This window comes from Solanum verrucosum, unplaced genomic scaffold, assembly GCF_900185275.1.
Source record: "Solanum verrucosum unplaced genomic scaffold, falcon-dt-bn FXZP01000060.1, whole genome shotgun sequence".
NCBI classification, from domain to species: Eukaryota; Viridiplantae; Streptophyta; class Magnoliopsida; order Solanales; family Solanaceae; genus Solanum; species Solanum verrucosum.
Genome location: NW_026020129.1, coordinates 1927505 through 1947801, shown reverse-complemented (window position 1 = coordinate 1947801; position 20297 = coordinate 1927505). Strand labels below are relative to the sequence as shown.

The window sequence follows — 20297 nt, the reverse complement described above, 5'->3', positions numbered from 1 at the left end:
GTTATTGAGGATTTTCAAAATACATGGACAATTAATTCTGAAAATTTAAATTAATTAAATCCCTTAATATAAGGAGAAAATCAAGGATTATACTATGTTTAATTAATTTCATTTTATTATATTATTAATAAAAGTCAAAAACATGTATATTTTGGTCATGTAGTTCGATAAGTTTCATTTTATTACTCTTAAAATAATAAATTCATTAATTTAATCTATCTATTATCAATATATAATGTATTCAACCAACTCAATACTTAGATACATGAGTATCATACAAGTACATTCATATTAGAAGTATCAGGTATTAATTTTATATGATGGAAAAAATGATTTTGCAAAACCATCAAATCTGACCGTTGAAAAGTAGCACGAATGGGTCCTTTCTATAAATACAATGGCATAGTTGGCTTCAACGGATGACATAGGTGAACCTTTTCTCAAAGTTTGATATCATACTTGAACTTTTTCTGACCCGTTTAATTTCGATGACGTGGACATCTAATAAGAGGCCACAAAGAAAGATTGATTTTGCAAAGTACGATGATATATTTGAGCCTTTTCCCTTTTTTTAGACAATTATGATATTCACATCTAACAAATCAGGAAGTCTTTGATGGCTAAAACTATTGTACCTAGGAAGAAAATAATCTATTTACAAAAGTTAAATATTTGAGAAATAGATCTTTGGTAATTCGCCTGTTATCTAAGACAATTCAACTTATTAGGAAGCAATATTGTTTGCGAAGAAAATATAATACAGACACTCAAACTTAAGCCTCAACTGGAAAGTAAGCGCTTCGACTTTGAGAGTGCACATATAGACACCTCAAGCCGGTCTCAACTAGAAACTAAACACTCCAACTCGTCCCCACATTATGGGGAGAACATCAGCAAGACCAAAGAGCTGGTTAAAGCAAGGTACTAAATCGTAATACAAAATAACAGAATGGTATATTCGCAAGCAAAACGTTAGAGCTACCTACCTAGAAATTGCATCTGCATTAGTTCTATTAGCAACCTTTTGAGCTGCTTCAATTCACTACATTGGGAGTGCATGAAATATGCAGCATGTTCAGAAGGATCCTCTGAGGCATTACATATGAGAAAGTAAAAAAAAGAGTAGTTATGATTAATTGTCAGAAGAAAAACAGATGTATTGAAATTAAAAACTTTAATGCTGTGCAGTAGTACCTGAGGCTTTGGTGTAGACCAGATGTCATGGTCAAAAACAGAATGCGAACAAAATTAGATTAGTTTACATGGCAAGTCCAGTAATACATCTAATAAATTTATCAATGACAGTAATGAGAATTGGTTTTTCCAACTCATGTGCATGTGCCAATTTACTTGGCTGATTTTCTGTTCCTCGGAGCCAAAGGATGCTAAGATGTTGAGGAGAATTGAAATAATCATGTAGCACACTTGGGACATCTCCCCTATCTTTGATAATCATTTTTTTGCCTATAAAAGTAGAGGCAATTCTTCAATGTCAAATGTCAACCATCCCAAAAATCATAGCAAATTCTTATAAAAGTAGAAACTGAGAGACCAATTTTCTTAGATGTGATTGGGATATCTCTCCTCTCTTCTTTAATAATATGAGGGAAGTTGTTCTCTAGTGGACGTAGGATCATTTCAATCCTGACCACGTTAAATCTTGAGCTTTTCTTTTCATTCCCACTAATAATTGGTATCGGAGCCAAGGTTATATATATTTGAGTATACTCTGTGGTTGTCATACATTTTAAACTTCCGCATCAGAAAAAAAGTAATTTGTTCTTCTGTATTATCAGCTAATAAATAGTATGTGTAGCAGAAAAAGAAGAATAATCAACGAGTTTCATGAACTTTGAAATCGATAGATTCAGTGAACTCAACAACTTCAATATCTGGAAGATCCAGAAGATGGCGTTATTGAGGAGGGAAGGTTCAAACCATGCTATTGACGGAAAGTATCATGATGGTACATCGGCATCTAACTATCCCTTGCACATGATGTGTTTTGTGAAGTGAGAGAGTCCTGGAAAATCTTGATCGGAGACAACAATGGTGAAAGCATGAATTTAATCTAGGAGATTCAATAATATGTGTATATATACACATAAAAGGATATTTCACCTCAATACATAGTACATTTTTTTTTGGCAAGGGGGACTAGGAAGCTACTTCCATTTCTAAAAAAAGATCTGGTAGAAATCTATTCTTTGCAATTGGCAAAACCTTCAGTAGAGCAATTAGCTCATGCTCTATCTTTATGATGTCAGACTGCAGCTATTTCCATTTCTTGAAAATGATTTTATAGAAATTTATACTTAACATATGAGATATCTACTCTTGCAATTTTTTCTCACCAAAATTCACCTTTATTACTATATGAATTATGAACAGATCGGAAGAAAGCATAAATAGGCTCCAAAAATCATTGGGAGTTCCACCCCTACGGGATTTGACTAGTAGTAAGTGTGCTGCCCATGTTGCAAGGATTAGGCATACATCTTGGGTTTGGGTTTGCAACCGATGAAATCTACTATTTAAGCCAAGAAGAATATACAGCCAGATTAGTTATCTGGCGAGTTGCAAAATTTGTTCCACTGTTAGGATTTTTCTTTTACAGATAAGAAAAGAGAGTTATAATAACATAATTGAGTGCAGAGGCTTAATTGTACCAGAGCTGCCTCTACTTGTCCATCTCTCCGTTTCATTTTTCTCTGAATGATCAGTGTTTCAATCTTCTCGCTTAAGTAAAGAATAGAAATAGAGAGATTTTGCATAATGCATTGTTGTTATAAAATAAAAGGAAACTACAAAACCGAGAGCATTCGTTGTTTTGACCCCCCGTTTGTGACCTGTTTTTAGTAGTGTAAATCAAAATATAATATAAACAAAATAAACTATGATTAATTTTAAGAAGAAAAAGCAATCGTATTGAAGTTCAAAACTTTGATGTAATGCAGTATTACCATAGTGAAAATCTTTTTGGAAACGCTAAACGATGTTGGGGGACATGTTGCACTACATTAAAGTTCTGAACTTCAATACAACTGGTTTTTTTTTTCTGACAATTAATCATAACTTATCTTGTTTTTACTAAATTTTGACTTACACAACTAAATACAGGCCACAAACTGGGGGACAAAAAAAGGGATTTCCCTTGGTTTTGCGATTTCCTTTTATTTTATAATAGCAACACATTACGCAAAATCTCTCTATTTATATTTTTTTAACTTAAGCGAGGATACTGAAACACCAAGCATCCACAAAGAGCAATGAAACTAAGAAATGGAAAAGTAGAGGCAGCTCTACTCCAAGTAAGGCTCTGGACTCAACTCTGTTTTTATAACTCTCTTTTCTTATCTATAACAGAAAAATCCCAACAGTGGAACAAATCTCTCAACTTGGTACATAACTTATCCGGTTGTATATCATTCTTGACTTAAATAAAAGCTTTTCACCTGTTGCAAACTGAAGATGTATGTCTAATCCACGCAACACGAGCAGCACACTTACCACTAGACAAATGCCTAGGGGCAGACATACGAAGGATTTTTGGAGCCTATTTCTACTTACTTCCGATTGGTTCATAATTCATTTAGTAATAGGGGTGGATAGTTATTTGACGTTCAAAGATAGAGAATGAGCTAATTGCTCTATGTAGGTTTTGCCAATTGCAAGAATAGATTTCTGCAATATCTTTTTCTAGAAATGGAAGTAGCTTCCTTGTACCCCTCGCCAAAAAAATGTACTATGTATATAGGTGAAATATCCTTTTCTGTGTATATATATACATCATTGAATCTCCTAGAAAAGGAAATAATTGTATCGGGGAATTATAAGGCTTCATGAAAGTTGGTGACGTTTGTTGTTTTGACTCCTTGCTTACATTACCAGAATGCAGATATATCCTTACTAGAAGTAATGAAGAAATTGGAAAACATTATTGTATGGGGCTATGGGCTTAATTATAAAGATTGTAAGTGCTGCAAAGATTGATCAATCTCAATTACCGAATTAAAATCTGAGCCAATTAACTAAAGAAAGGACATTATTTACGACAAGTTTAAGAATTAAGACTACAAATTTCAAAACACTTTGTTTTTTTATTGAGAAACTCAATTCTGAAAACATCCATAAGAAAAATAAATTATTTTCCTTTCTGAAGAGATCAAACAAAGCACACAAAGAAACTAAAAAGATCGAAGAATCTCAATGGTGAGCCGTTTACCAAGAAATTTCAAATATGAATATCAACTTCTTGGTATATAAATTCTTACATTGGGTGATGCTCGAGGGAATTGCTTCATCTCGTCAATCATTTTCATTCCCCTATGACTGAAATCTGCACTCGTCACAACACCTATTTTCTCAAATGCAGTTGCAATGACAATACATGCTTCAAAAATTCCATTCAAGTTTTCAGGAGGAGTCCTTTGCCAACGTTATCATCAAACACTAGTTCGGAAAGAACTTTATACCTCCATTTTCTTGACAAAACACTTGTCCATACGGTATTATTCAAAAGCAAGCATCCTAATATCTTCTCAAGAAGATCACAAGGCAAACTGCTAATCCTATCTACAACAGAGCTCTCTCCACTCCTCTTATTAGTGGGCATGATGGAACCCTGTAAATTGAGAATCGGGTGGTAAATGCATTATCATTGGCAGCTTTTAATTCTTTTCTATATATGTGAACTTCCAAAAAAGAGAAAATTAATATAACATTGTAAAGCATATATGGTTTAGAGTTAGAGAAAGGAGGTGGATATCAATTCAATAGAGAGTTGTAAACATACAGACATAAGATTAACTTTTTTTCACGAAGGTAGATAACCAGGGAAAATTCACCACTTCGTAATACATGACTTTTTCACTCTGTCCCTAATGTAAAAGTGTTTGTTACTCACAAAATGCAACACAACAAAGGTGTCGTTAGACCATAGCTTGCGTGAAGGAAGAAGATAATCAATCAGAATTGAGACAAGGGCAAAAATAATCGAGACTGTTTGGTACTTTTTTTTCAAATACAAAAGCATATCAGAATCAAATAAGCTAGAAAATTCAACCTAGATTCTGTTGAAGAAATCAATTGGCATTCATACCAGAAAAACGGCCAGACCGGTTATCTATTGAGTTTCGAACTTTGTGTCACTGTTGGGATTTCCCATTTACAGAGTTGAGTTCAGAGGCTTACCGATAGCAGAGTCCGCTGAGAGAGAGATAGAAAGCTGCCCTCTACTTTTTAGTCTCAGTTTTCGCCAGAGTGATGTTTGGTGTTTTAACTCCTCGCTTAATGCTTTGCAGAATCTGACTCAAAAATTGATAACCCGTCCAAAATTTTATGAGGTTGGGACTTGGGCATGAGATAATTTCATATTGGGCTGATTTTAGTCCAATCTAACATAACCCAATTTTAAAGGGAAAAATTACCTAACTACACATCCTTTTTTATTCTATTTTCTAGCCCATATTATGTGTCCGGGCTTGTATCTCGAGTCTTGAATATCTAGTTTCGAATAAAGATTGGACTGGATCCCAAGTCAGGATTGACGCTTAATTTGAGAAAGTTAAAAAAAAAAAAAAGTTATGATTAATTGTCAGAAGAAAAAGCAGATGTATTGAAATTCAAAACTTTGATGTTGTACAGAGTACCTGAGGCTTTGGTAGACCAGATGTCATGGTCAAAAACAGAATGCGAAGAAAATTAGTTTAGTTTACATGGCAAGATCGGTAATACATCTAATAGATTTCTCAATGATAGTAACGAAAGAGTTGGTTGTACTGTGCATATGGAGTTTCAAAGAGATAGGTTTAGCAGCTATGAGAAAAGTGGAGGAACTGTAGTAATGGGCAATGATGTAGCTTGTAAAATAGTTGGCACTGATTATGTTCGGGTTTGCTTCCAAGATGTAGTCATGAGGACTATTACACAAGCCCTCGTGTCTGTTAACATCCAACTCCTAGACAGTGGTATAAGAGGTTTGATGCATTCATGAATACATATGGATTTTCAAGGAGTTCATTTGATAGTTGTGTATCACAAGAAGATATATGTTAACACAATGATTTACTTATTGTTGTATGTTGATTATATGATTATTGTTGCTAACAACATCACAGAAATAAATACATTGAAGAAACTGCTCAGCAAGGAATTTGACATAAGGATTTGGGAGCTGCAAAGAAAATCCTTGGTATGGAGATTTCAATACAAGTCGGTGGTGTACATCTTTCTTAGAAGAGGTACATTGAAAGGGTTCTTGAGAGATGTAATATGCATATGAGCAAACCTGTCAGTACACCGCTACCTCTCCATTTTAAACTTTCATAGTTACAAACAGGGGCGGCTCAACGTAATTGGGGGCCTAAAGCGAAATTTCAATTCGAGGCCTAAAATATAAACAAACTTCATATACGTATTTATTTAATTTTTTTTCTTACACTATTTAGATAAAAATTATTAGTATTTAATATTGTTTTTTCAGTTATTAGTTTTAGGTAAGATTTTATTAGCTCAACATTGAAAAACATCCTTTCAATGAGGCAATTATTATATGAATTGTTAACATAATTCTATAAGTAATAAGTTGACAAATATTAAATAAAGATAAGAGTAGAATCATAGAACTCAAGACTTGATGACTTGATATACCCAATTTTAATATGCTATGTTGTAATGCTTGAAACTAAAATTTAAAAATAAATAAAAATAATTTATAATTCACTTTGTTCAACACTTTTCACTATTAATTCTTATTTTTAATAAAGTACAAAAGATGTTAAAGTGGGTGAAATAATATATTTTTCAAAAATATTATACTTTTTATCATAAATAATCAATTCTTTTTTATAATTATTCTTTATTTATAAATTTATAGATTTATAAAATATCAATAAATTAAATGACACTAAATTCTACAAATATTTAGTTATATTAAATTGTTTGCACATTGATTTACTGTGGCTGTTGCGCGACTTCAATCCGTTGGTGCCATTGCATGCTTTATTAACTCTCATTTAGAGTGTATTTTATGTGCAATATTTACTGTCTTAGGTTACATTTCTCTCATAATTGTGCACCAATTGCTTTTGCATGTTATCAAATATACCCCTTAATTTTGCAAAAGGATCAAATATACTTATATGAATTTAATTTTTTCACTTTTGTTAGACAAAAAGTATATATCATAATTATAGAAGTATATGTAAATTACTTTTGTGATGAATATATATATCAACTCTAAATCGCAAATTGAGAGGTATGTCAAACTTTTTTCCAGATAAACAACATTGTTATTGCTACGAAGATTGATCAATCTCAATGACTTTTTTAAGCCAATATTGTTAGCGTTGATTGTAATGATGACTGCTTAAAAGCGCACAAAAATCAATTGGCAACAAAAGGGAAATCAAAGGATTACAGAACAAAAGAAAAATTGAAGCAAGAGTAAAGAAAATCAGGCCCAATGAAGTAAATAAGAAATGCAAAAGAAAATCAAGCAAGTATTAATAAAAGTCTATTTAGTTCGATTTTTTATTTATTTATATCAGTTTTTTAAAAATCATGAACACTTCTAAATGTGTTTTTTTTTTCTTTTTTTACTTCTAAATGTGACCTGTCATATGGTCAAACAAATAATAATTTGATAGTAAGTGAATCTGAATAGTCATATGGTCAAAAGTTCTTTTTTGGATATTACATAAATGTGAAACCATAAAGCTTCAACATAAAATCATTGTTAATGCAATTGACTCTATTCAAATCTGTGGTAGACTGCTATTTTGGATATTAGTTAAAACTTACAAATGAGCAACAAACATTTACTAAATAAAAATCTTTTTTAGATTCTTTTTTAGTCTCTATACAGTGTCTACCTCGTTGTAGTTTGATTTTTCAAAAACACCTTACATTCATGCCTATAAAAATAAATAAATTCAGAATGCATCAAAAAAATTTGTTGATGCTATATATTCTTTTGAGTTATGATGGAGTACAAGGAGAGAGGATTTTGTCCAAATCAGAAGACGTGGAGTTGGAAAAACAACTAAAACTCTTAAACAAGCCAGCAATCAAAATTGTTCAGGTAGTATTCTTTTTGAGTTTATTGTGCTCATAAATCTCTTGAAGCATTATTATTTTTATTTGATAATATTGATTTTGAAGTGGAACTTTTTTTCCTCACATAGTTTCTGGAAAATAGATCTTACATTCTTTTCCCCTTTTCAAATTTTTTGTTGTACTTGAAAATTGTGAACCCTCTACATTATCATATATTTAAATTAATGGTTGAGATTTAATAAATTGCAGATAAGTCTTAACTATGATTAAGATAATTAATTACTTTCACATATTTGTTTTAAAAATATTTTAATCCCACAATTTTAGTTGTACATGATATCACTCCTAAATATATTTTGTTAAAATTCTTATTTGCCTTTAGTAAAAAAAGAAAAAAATGTTCTTGCTTTTGGATGCTTGGAAAAAAAATTCATTGTTTAAAGAGAAGATAAATTTGAACTAATTTTATTCTTATTCCCCACTAGTTACTTACATTGATGTAGATAATAGTTTAAACAAAGGATTTGAACCGAAATGACTCGATTGGGTGAAAGACGTGTTATTACTGTTATTCAAATTACTTGGTTCATGAAGTTTTTGTTTGCAGACTAAGTATGGGGATACATATGATTGTGTAGATTTCTACAAACAACATGCATTTGACCACCCGTTGTTGAAGGACCATAATTTTCATCCTAAGGTATATATTTTTCATCCTAAGGTATATATTTACACTCTTTTCGTTTTCTCTTCGTTTTATTAAACAAGAATATGATATTGTTGACATATAACTAAACATTCGGTGGGACAGATGAAACCTACTTTATCAAGTATAAAGAAAAATTCAAGTGACTCAACAAGTAGCTGGTCATCGACAATATGGTCAAAAGATGGAGGTTGTCCTTTTGGAACTGTTCCTATTAAGAGAATTACGAAAGATGACATTTTAAGACAAAGACATTTGCCACCACCAGAAGATGTCACATTTGATGCTCAATTTGATGTAGTAAGATAATTTATGAACAACTTACTGTTTTTGCTTGAATAATTCTTTACTTAAGAGTCCATGTATTATATAGAGATAAAAAGTTGATGCACAAACATAAAAAGTTTACAATAATCGTCATGGAAAACTCACATATTGCAATTATATTATCTAATGCAGAGCAACAACAATAGTGAGCCAAAAAAAGATACACATCTGGATATAAGGTACATTACATGACTATGAAGATTTTATTATACTTTTGTCTTTCAGTTTCAATTTTCATTTTGAAAGTTTCTAATATGTTGATATAATGTACTCTAAGAAAACAACCTTTTTTTAATCTTGTTAGTCTAATTTACAACAAGGGGCTTCTTAGGTTTGGATATCTTATAAGTATGAGTTAATATAATTATGTATTTATTATATTTAGGTTGCAATTGCGCGAACTCCATATGATGCAAATAACAAGTTTAGTGGCGCTGGCATGGTAACTAATTTTTACAATCCTGAAGTTGATGGTCGCCAACATAGTGCATGTCGACTAAAAATTCAAAAAGGCTCAGAAATCTTACAAGTTGGTTGGAGAGTAAGTTTAACATGTCCGTTTACATATGTAATTTAATTGTTTCATGAGAATGAAATGTGACAAGGATTAAATATTGTATCTCTAAGATGGAACTTATAAGTTTTATTTAAGAAAAAAATAACCATTTTATCAGTAAACTCACACTTGATTGTATATATTTTGTACTTTAGGTGGACCCAACATTATATGGAGATAGCAAAACTAGGCTTTTTATACATACTCAGGTAACTTATCTTATGTACCTTTATGATTTATATCGTGAGTGCGCATGAAAGTGGTACATCTTTTCATTTAACTATTAACTTCGAATTAAAAAGATTTATGTGTTAGTTATTTATTTCTATTTTAGGTTGATAAAACACATTGTTTCAATACCCTCTGCTCTGGATTTGTACACGTAAACACTGAGATACCTCTTGATATGTCACTCATGAATAGTGTTGCACACCGTGGAGGCACTACATTTGAGGGAAGAATATACATTGAACAGGTATATTTTATGTGTTTCGTTTCTCTGTCTTATATATTTAGAATTTATATCAAAGTTTTTATAAGTAAAAGGTTGTTTATTTGGAAAAGCACATAAACATTATTTGACATTAACATTTATATTTTGAAAATAAGGATTTGGACAGTGGAAATTGGTGGCTTTTATTGTCAGACAACTACGACCAAGTTGGATTTTGGCCGCAACAAATCTTTACTGGCTTGGCAAGCTTTGCTACCAATGTTGAATGGGGAGGAGTCGTGTATAGTCCACCAGGTGTACCTAAACCTCCTATGGGATCAAGTTATTCTCCAATCGGAGACAATCTTTATGACGCATTTTGTAGAAGTATTACAGTTCTAAACGAGACAGAAACGGTGAATCAAGTGGATAAAGTGACCATACATATCGATAATCCTAATATGTACCAGGCTATTTTTGAACGACTTGAGAGTGATAAAGAGTCTTACCTTTATGTTCTTTATGGGGGACCTGGTGAGAAATCACAAATCTAAGTTTTGTTAATTACTATTATTGATGATATTTATTTCCAATGTCTAAAGAAAATTGGAAATTTCTAGTAAACCTAACTATCAATTTCTGAGTACTTTACAATTTGCACCCTTATGTATGCATTTTTTTTGTAATCTGCACATTGTTCTATCTATCTAATTATTTTTTTTTAAATGATTTGCACCCTAATCTCTTTATTTATCTATTATATTTATTATTATTTATGAGGGAAAAACATATATGTAGGTAATCTAAAATTACACCTTATTAAATTTGCTTCTAAAGACTGAAGCACACAATTTTTTGCAAGGTTAATTAATTAAGCTATATGCATCATTATATTCTCCAGTTTAATTTAATCTGTGGTGCTTTGTAATTTGCAATTTTATCTCATTAAAAATTTATACTTGAGGGATTGCAGAGTAAGGAAGAAAAGACTAATCTTGGTTGTCATTAGTTTTGTGTTTATTACATAAAAATTATTCAATCTTAAGAGTTATCACACAAAAATATCATACCACATAAAAACTAACGAACTTTAAATTTATTCCACAAAAGTCATTTTCTATTTTTAAAATAAAGCATAAATACCCTCTAAATTATGACCGAAATCTTAAGGACACATTTAAACTTAACTAGGATCCTATTATCCCCTAAAATACTTTAAAATGAAATAAACACACCCCAAATATTGACATGACAAAGAGAGTGTGCACACTCTCTTGAAAACAAGTGAAGACCTAATAAACTGGACATATATTTTTTTAATTTGTTTATTTACAATTAACTAGTACACACAGTTATTTACATTGAAAGTAATATATTTAAGTATTTTCATTTCTTTTTTTATAAAATATGTTATCCCCTAAAATATTTTAAAATGGAATAAACACACCCCAAAAACTGACATGACAGAGAGAGTGTGCACACTCTCTTGAAGGCAAGTAAAGAACTAATAAACTGGACATGTATTTTTTTAATTATTTTATTTACAATTAACTACTAGTACATATAGTTATTTACCTTGAAACTTATATATTTAACTATTTTCATTTCTTTCTTTATAAAATATGTATTTTATTTTATTTTCTTTATTACTTTAAATATTTTATTTTTTCTCTTTTTTTCATTAATTTATTTTCTTTTCACTTTTAATTATTTTCAAAAAAAAATATGTGTATTGTTTTTAAAATAATAAATTAAAAAGTATCATTTAATTTCAACGTTTTAATTTATTTTAATATTTTTGAACTCAGTCACTATTGTACAGAAGATATCCAATAATGAAGAAAAGGCAAGAAGAGAGAAGTTTTTTTTTATTGATTCAATCGATCGTATAGAGAAGAAGTCGTAAATATATTCAGAGTACAATTGGGATCTTTTTAACTAACTAGTTCTCACTATCCAATTATATAGGCTTATCAAGTTATTGGACCACAGTTTACGTTAGGCCTTACACCATCATTTTGTCCAACAGCTCCCCTCAAGTTAGGAGTGGTAAACGGATTATACATTTCGAGCTTGGACGTGAGAACTTTCATATTGTAGTTTGCTTAGGCCTTTTGTAAGAATATCAGTTGGCTGGTCTTAGGTTGATATGTATTCTATTCTAACCAATCCTTTCTGAATTTTTTCCATTATAAAATGACAATCAATTATTTCAATGTGTTAGGTCTTCTCATGAAATACTGGATTGGCAGCAATTTGAATTGCTGACTTGCTATCACTGTAAATGTATATTGGGAGTTATAGTTGTACTCCAAGATCCTTCATTCATCCAATTAACCAAACAGTTCAAACACTGTGGTCGCCATGCTTCTATATTCAACTTCTGTTGAACTTCTTGAAATTGTATTTTGCTTCTTTGACTTTCATGAGATGAGTGAATCACCTAGTTTTACAATAAAACCTGTAATTGATGTTCTTGTGAAAGAGCATGATGCTCATTCAACATCACAAAATGTTGAAATTATGTATTTCTTGTTGCACATGAGAATTCCTAAGCAGGATGTTGTTTGATATACTTGACTATTCTTAGAGTTGCTTCCATGTGCGTGTTTTTTGTTGCTGTAGAAACTAAGTGTTTGTACACTATATGCTATATCAGGTCTTGTTACAGTTAGGTATAATAATTTTCCAATCAGTCTATGATAACTTGCATGGCCTGCATTGTTTCATGATGCAGATACAAGTATTTAGGATCATCAACAGGTGAATTGTTGAGATCAATATCCATTGGCATATAACATTTGATGAGGCCTCCTTGCTTTCGGGGGAATCTGTTTCATTTTAGTTAGTACCTTTAGGAGGTGTCGTGGGTCTTGTCCCAACATCCATCTCACACTGTTAGAGGCTTCGTAGATAGATTGAATAGATGTTTTCCATTGTTTTCTCAGGATGTTCTGTTTAACTCATGGTTCATGTTAACTATTTTACAAAGACAATATTATAAGACTTTATTAAATGTTCAATTGTTCACCTATTTAAGCTTCCGCATATTTTATAATATCATGTAAGTCATGTAGCCAGGCCAAGGGTTCGCATGGGGATCAGAAATGGTTCTCGATTGCCAATCACGTTCAAGGTGTAGGCACGGGGCGTGACAGTGACCGGCACTCGAGAACCATTTCTCATCCTCAAGTGAACCCTAGGTCTGGCTAACTATGAATCACATGACTCTAAAAGATACGTGGAAACTTAAATAGATGAGCATTTAAACATTCAAAGAGAAGTTTAAAACACTGTCTTTAAATACTTAACATAATTCATAAGTTAAATAAACATCTTGAGAAAAAAATTGAAAAACATCTAATTATGTCCATCTATGAAGCCTCTAACGGTTCAGGATAGATGTCGGGACAAGACCCACGACACCTCAAATGCTATTATAACGAAAATGAAAATGGAGTCTCCCGGAAGCAAGAAGACCTCACCAAATATTGTTTACGAGTGTAGGGTGATCTCTACGAAACGCATGTTCATGATCATGAACATATGTATCATAAAAGATACAGGTTGAATGACATCAGTACATTGAATACACGAGTATGTAATAAGGCTGAATAAAATAATAATTGCATTGATGGACTGTAAGCAACTCGATGCTATATCAATGCATGAATATGAAATGAAAACCCTTTAAGCGTTACAATAAGATATGCGATAGAAGCAATATGAAAATAATATATGTTACTTGTGGGGAATTTCTCTAACCGAAAACTATTACCATAAGTCTAGCAATGATACAATGTTTCGCCCACGTTGCAAGGGTCATCCTATACTTTGCCGGGTATAGGATGATACTATAACTATGGATCCATCTAACATGTTGTCACGCCCCCAACTAGAGAAGGTGTTGCTGCCACTCGACACCTTATGCAATCGAGTTAGGCATATAAACATACCAACTAACTCAACTGAGGGCCTAGAAGGTCGGGCACCATAACATCTAAAATACTATGACTGGACCCTTAAGGTCATAACCTGAATATCGGTAAGTCATATAGACGAAGGTAGATAAGCCAAAGATAATAAGGTACTAGCTAGCCGACAAGGCAACAATGAAGATATACACACATACATACATGTCTATACATGCCAAGCCTATGTGGCTGGAAACTAGAAGTTGCAGAAAGAAACCCAGAATATTGTGTCCACAATAGCCTCTATGAGTGACAAAAGCACTAGTCGGGACAAGGCCTCGATTATATTCAAACTGTACAATAAAAGTAACATCCTATGAGAGCTCCAGGAAGAAGTGGAGCTTATCAACTCACAGCTGAACCCTGAATCCTAGCAGAGGGGTCAATCAAAATCCCTACCTGGACCTGCACGCAGGAAACAAAAATGCGTCCCCAGGCAACGGGACGTCAGTACGAATAAAAATCTACTGGTATGTAAGGCAAAAAATAGAATAATAAATAGTTACTGTAAAAAGGGGAATAAAGATACCACCTGAAACAGAAACTCTGGTAGCCACCATGGCTGACATCAAACCTTAAATAAATTAAATATGCATGGTATGCTCGCATAATCATATGTCGTGAATATATATATATATATATATATATATATATATATATATGCAAATGCATGTCATACCCAACCATGTGCTAGCAATTGTGGTGCCTTTCGGTAGCGATCCGGGATCATATTTGCCAACTTGTGGCCATCTCTGTCTCATACGTATAAATATAGGCAATAGATGCATGTCATACCCAACCATGTGCTAGAAATGGTGGTGCCTTCCGGGATCATATTCGCCAACTTGTGGCCATCTCTATCTCATACGTATAAATATAGGCAATAGATGCATGTCATACCCAACCATGTGCTAGCAATGGTGGTGCCTTTCGGTAGCGATCCGGGATCATATTCGCCAACTTTTGGCCATCTGTGTCTTATACGTATAAATATAGGCAATAGGCCCCATACCTTTCTATTATAGCTCGAAAGTAGAATGCATAACATGTAATGTCATGGATTCGTAATGCATTTGTTACCTGAATCATGTTGCCAATCTTGGCTCATTGGTACTCTTGTCCTCATAATCTCGTAATCACTTTCGTATCACATGTAAATATCTCGTGAAACTTATATACTTGTAGATTAAACGGGAACACTTAACTTGGATTTAGAAAGGCAACTTAAACTTGAAGATGTTCATAAAGAGCTTAAAGTTCCTCACTTAGTATCTATATATGTTTCCTTAGTAGTTTGTAAAAGAAAGTATTTCAGAAAAACCAGTACTTTATTAGTTTAAACCTATGATTTACATTTAAGAATTTTGAAGATCGACGTTTTATTTTAAAGTTTTTCACAAGTATAAATTAGCGAGGAAGGAGGACTGATTTCAAATTCACATTGTTCATCCCTAATCTTTTTAGGTTACTACACCTAAAGAAGAATAAGAATTCGTACACATGGACCTATAGTCAAGAGAATCAACAAAATGACATAAAGACGCCAAATACCCTATCTAACCGAACGAGTGGAATAGCAACATAATGGAGTCACAAAAATACACCAGCTGCAATATCAATGCCTTTCACAAAAGGTCTTTATAGTAATAGACTAGTAAAACAATATTTGACGATTTAGGATTTCAAAATTCGTGCTCAAAAGAAGTACAGTGCTTAGCCTTAACATACCTCAATTCTGAGTCTTGTTGTATCAATATGGATTGTACCCCTTCCTTACAGTATGTAATCTACATAAAATTATGTCATAGTATGAAATTTACAGAAAATTATGCCACACAGCCATTATAGGCAGAATATTAACAAGGTAGGGTCAAAATAGCAATTTAGATCTTACTAGCAAAGTAATTAGCTCGCCAGACACTTTTTAAATGTATGCTTCATTACCTTTTCTTCTTCAAATTACAACCCCAAATTAATGACGTAACATACATTTTTGCAGCAGCTATTAACAAGTGGAGGCCTACACAATAGTCAACAACAACCAAATAGAGTATGCCTGCACAATAATAAAAACTCGGCGTATTGCCACACCCCTCCTCTCCAACCACAAAATAACTACAACCAAATCCAAATCATGAGTCTTCAAACCATTAAACCCAGAAAAATATATGTAATATAGTCCTATAATTATTCAATATAACCATAATAACTCGAACTTACGACTTCCAATCACCATCCTGTGAGTTCGTCCAATAATTACGTTTGGAATCACGTCTTTATCTTCATAAGCAATAAGAGAATAAAAGGGAAGAACCTTAACTTAAAATGGATAGAGCTTATAGTATTTTAGCATGTCTCCTCAATTACAAAGAGTCTCCTCAAACACAAGACATTGAACCAAGAAGAAGTCATTTGAAAATTACAATGCAATAATAGAGCCAACGTTACACTTATTTATCTTATAACTAATTACCCATCTATACTTCTTCTTCTCTTCCAAACTCATATCAACAACAACCACACACAACCAAATCATTTCCAAAAACTCCATCAACAACAACATCAGAAAATACTTCAAAAACAGCCCAACATCACATAACTATCCAAATTCAATTTTCCAGCCGTCTATTCGTGTTCTTTCTTATATAGCATAGCTATAACTTAGAATCACTCAATAAAATGAAGGGTGCGAATTATTACCTCCAAACAACAAGAACACCACCTAAAAACGAGACTCATTTACCACAAAGAATCCTTCAAATCACAACCAATGAGGAGGAAAGAAGTAACACAATCTCTATGAACGTTCCGATGGTGAAACCACGTTGAAATCTTGTAAATCTTTGCTTGGATTATAGGGGAACCCTTAGAGAGGATTTATGATTGTTTTCTTCTTATTTTGGTCGAAAAAAATGAGTTAGAACGAAGGGAACCCAAATCTTATAGAGCTAAACCGACATAGGGGCCAGGGACCCACCTTTACGTGCCTGCTTGTGCAGTCTCACTAAAATCTGAATATCTCTCAATTCTGAAGTCGTATGGATAAATGATTTAATGTGTTGAAAAGTAGACTCGTAGACCGTCGATTTCATATATTGGGATTCTTCTAAAATCTTACATATTGGGAGAAAAGTTCTGAGACATTTAACCCAAATTTCAGAAGGTTTATCAAAGAAACTTACTCTAACCTTTGTCAACTTTTATTTCCCAACTTGCTTGACTTCAAAACTTAACTTACGATCATTGGGCGACTATATCACCTTATAAAACATCCTTATTAGCATATAAGGCACTCTTTGTCTTACCCTAAAGGTACCGGTTAACTTAAACCTTCTGAACGGGCAGAGTGTTAGAAGAGACATTCTTTAACTCGAACTTTTTTAAGGCATCCTTGACCCATAACGTTAGTTTAATTCTTTCATTTTTAACCACCCCTATGCAAACTTATTCTTATAACATGATACACCCAAGTCATATAAACCTCATATACTCATGAGATGATATGCATACTATGCAAAAGAACCACATGGTCTCACATATGCCTTCTCAGAGAAAGTGAGGAGTCGCATGAAAAATCAATATTATCATATCATATGATGGCTACGTAGTTTTATGGGACTTTTGAGTTATAAAAGACTCTAACCCAATTCGATGCTCGATACTACTTCCAAAAATATTCAATATCAATTATGTTCAATTAACCCTTTACAAAGAAAGGGGCTATTACTTTACTGAAGTACTTTTCAAAAACATCAGACATACTTACATTTAAAACGTATACTTATGGACTTATTTTTCAAGCCCAAGATCAATATATATATATACAACTGAAAACTCTTATATTTTTATGAAAATAGAGCTCTTAAACTTTTCTCTTAAACTCACTTTAGTTTTGAATGTACCCTAAAACATGTTATTAGGATATGCAGGAATTTTCAAAGGTAAATGGAACCTATAAAAGGAAGGGAAGTGTGGCCACAACTTAAAGGAACACACATTGGATGAAACAATGAGAGATTGGCCGAGCGACCCCTGGCGCACTGCTGGCGCGGGGAGCCAGGCACCAAACTTCAAGCACTGGCCTGGGGCGCACTGCTGGCGCATGCGCCAGGCCTTGTACTACTGGTGAAACGACCCCAAAAATGCCCGAAAATGTGCTTCGGAAACACCTATAATTGTAATTTCCATATATCTCAAAATCCGTGCATGGTTTCGAAAATCCGACTTCATATTCTTGTTTAGGGGGTCAAATTGAGTGGGGAATGGGTCTAACCCAAATTTTAGAGCAACCGTATCAAAATCCAAAATTTCCAAGTGAAGCCTTTTTCGAGGGTCTACTTTGGAGGGTCATATCTCCTAGCACACAAATTATTTGGTGGCCAATAATATATCCATGGAAAGCCCTTTGAGTTAGCTATCTAACGCACTTCGTTTCACCTTATTCGGAGTTCGGACGAAGAAGTTATGCCCATTTTCGTAAAGTCTGTCCGGCAGAAAATCCAAATTCCAGTAGATGATTTTACTGTTCATCTACTGTTCACCCGCCTGTTTTTTTTTCTAAGTGTTGGACCCTTTTTTTCAAAGGACTTATATTAATTCCTAGATACCATAATCCAATTCCCATCCCAAAAAAAAACATTTCCCTCTCTACAATCCTCCATTTAAGAAGAAGAAGAAGTGGGAGCTAGGGCTTTGGATTCAAGGCTTTCTTCATCAATTTTCGTGGGAGATCATAGCAAAGGTATGGGGGTCTTGATCCTTGTCTAATTTTCCATACAAGGAGCCAAATCCAAAGTTACTTCAAAATATGAAAAATCTAGGTTTTCACTCAATCTCATGGGTTCTTCCATCAAATGGTTTTAAAAGGTTTCTAATGGCACTTTATGGTTATATTGTTGTTGTATTGACGATTTAAGATGAAAATACTCCATGAACCCATGATTTCTCTCTATTCCTAGTTTATGCCTTTATGAAGTGGTTGCTAGATAATGAATGTATATGAATCAAACTTGTTTAAAGGTCTTTAGATTGTTGAAGTATGTCATTACCCATGCTTATTTTATGGTGTATTGTTGGTGTATTGGTATGTGAGGCTTATGGCCTTAAAAGGCATAGTATGAGAAATTGGAGTGTTATCATGACATTATATGAATGAGAATCCAATGAAGATAATGTGATCATGTTATGAATGTAAAGGTGTTGTTGTAGGTTGTTCACTGTTTTGGTTGCATAATTACTACCCTAATTTCCATGCTCTTTGATTTCATTACATGCCTTCAAGGTGTTTGACAAAATGTCCAACTATGGAGAATTGATAAATTGATGTTTTAAAGCTTGAGTTATGAGATGTATGGAACTTCAAAGATGTGTTGATGACAAACTAAGCTTGTGTATATGTTCATTCCATACGTGAGATTGCATTAGAGCCTAATGAGAATTTCCTATATAAAGTGTTGCATGACCATGCCCGGTCCGGGGGAAAAGAACCGGACAACCATGTGAGAGGTTTATATCTCACCACCTAGGATGTTTGGGGTGTGACCAACATCAACCATGTGAGAGGTTTATATCTCACCACCTAGGATGTTTGGGGTGTGACCAACATCAACCATGTGAGAGGTTTATATCTCACCACCTAGGATGCTTGGGGTGTGACCAACATCAACCATGTGAGGGGTTTATACCTTGCCACCAGGGTGTCCGGGTGTGAACGGCATCCCCCATCCTAAGTTGGGGTTATAGATTGGTTGGATCATGCATACACATATGATATCTACTATTAGTATAGATTTACTTAAACATGTTTTGACTTCACTTTGATCATGCATCCTCATATTGTTATTCATAATGCCTATGAAACTATTTCTTGTATTTCGATTGTGTCCTTGTCTATTGTTGTGTTGCACCCCGCATACTTAGTACATTCCAAGTACTAACGCATATTTTGCCTACATGATGTCACCATGTAGGGACCGGAGTTACTCTTGATCCTTCTCTTCATTCACGTGGCTAGTACGGTGCTTATCCGAGTTGTTGGTGAGTCCTCAATGATTCGAGGGCTATGTTATGTTTTCTACTCCTATGTTTTGAGACTTTAGCTTGCAATTGTATTTTGACTATGAGGGGAGCCGGTAGAATGTCATGGCCCCGTCCTATCTATGTATGTAGAGGTGTGCGTTGGACGAGTATTTTGTAAATGAGCTTGACTCTTGTTCTATGATGTCATTTTGAAATGGTTTGCCC

The 20297-nt window shown here is 33.3% G+C and overlaps 1 pseudogene; it reads left to right on the top strand.

Annotated features, from left to right (window-relative positions):
- The first annotated feature begins 7912 nt into the window (after window positions 1–7912).
- LOC125827019 (uncharacterized) lies at window positions 7913–10634 on the top strand (annotated as a pseudogene).
- Window positions 10635–20297: the final 9663 nt, after the last annotated feature.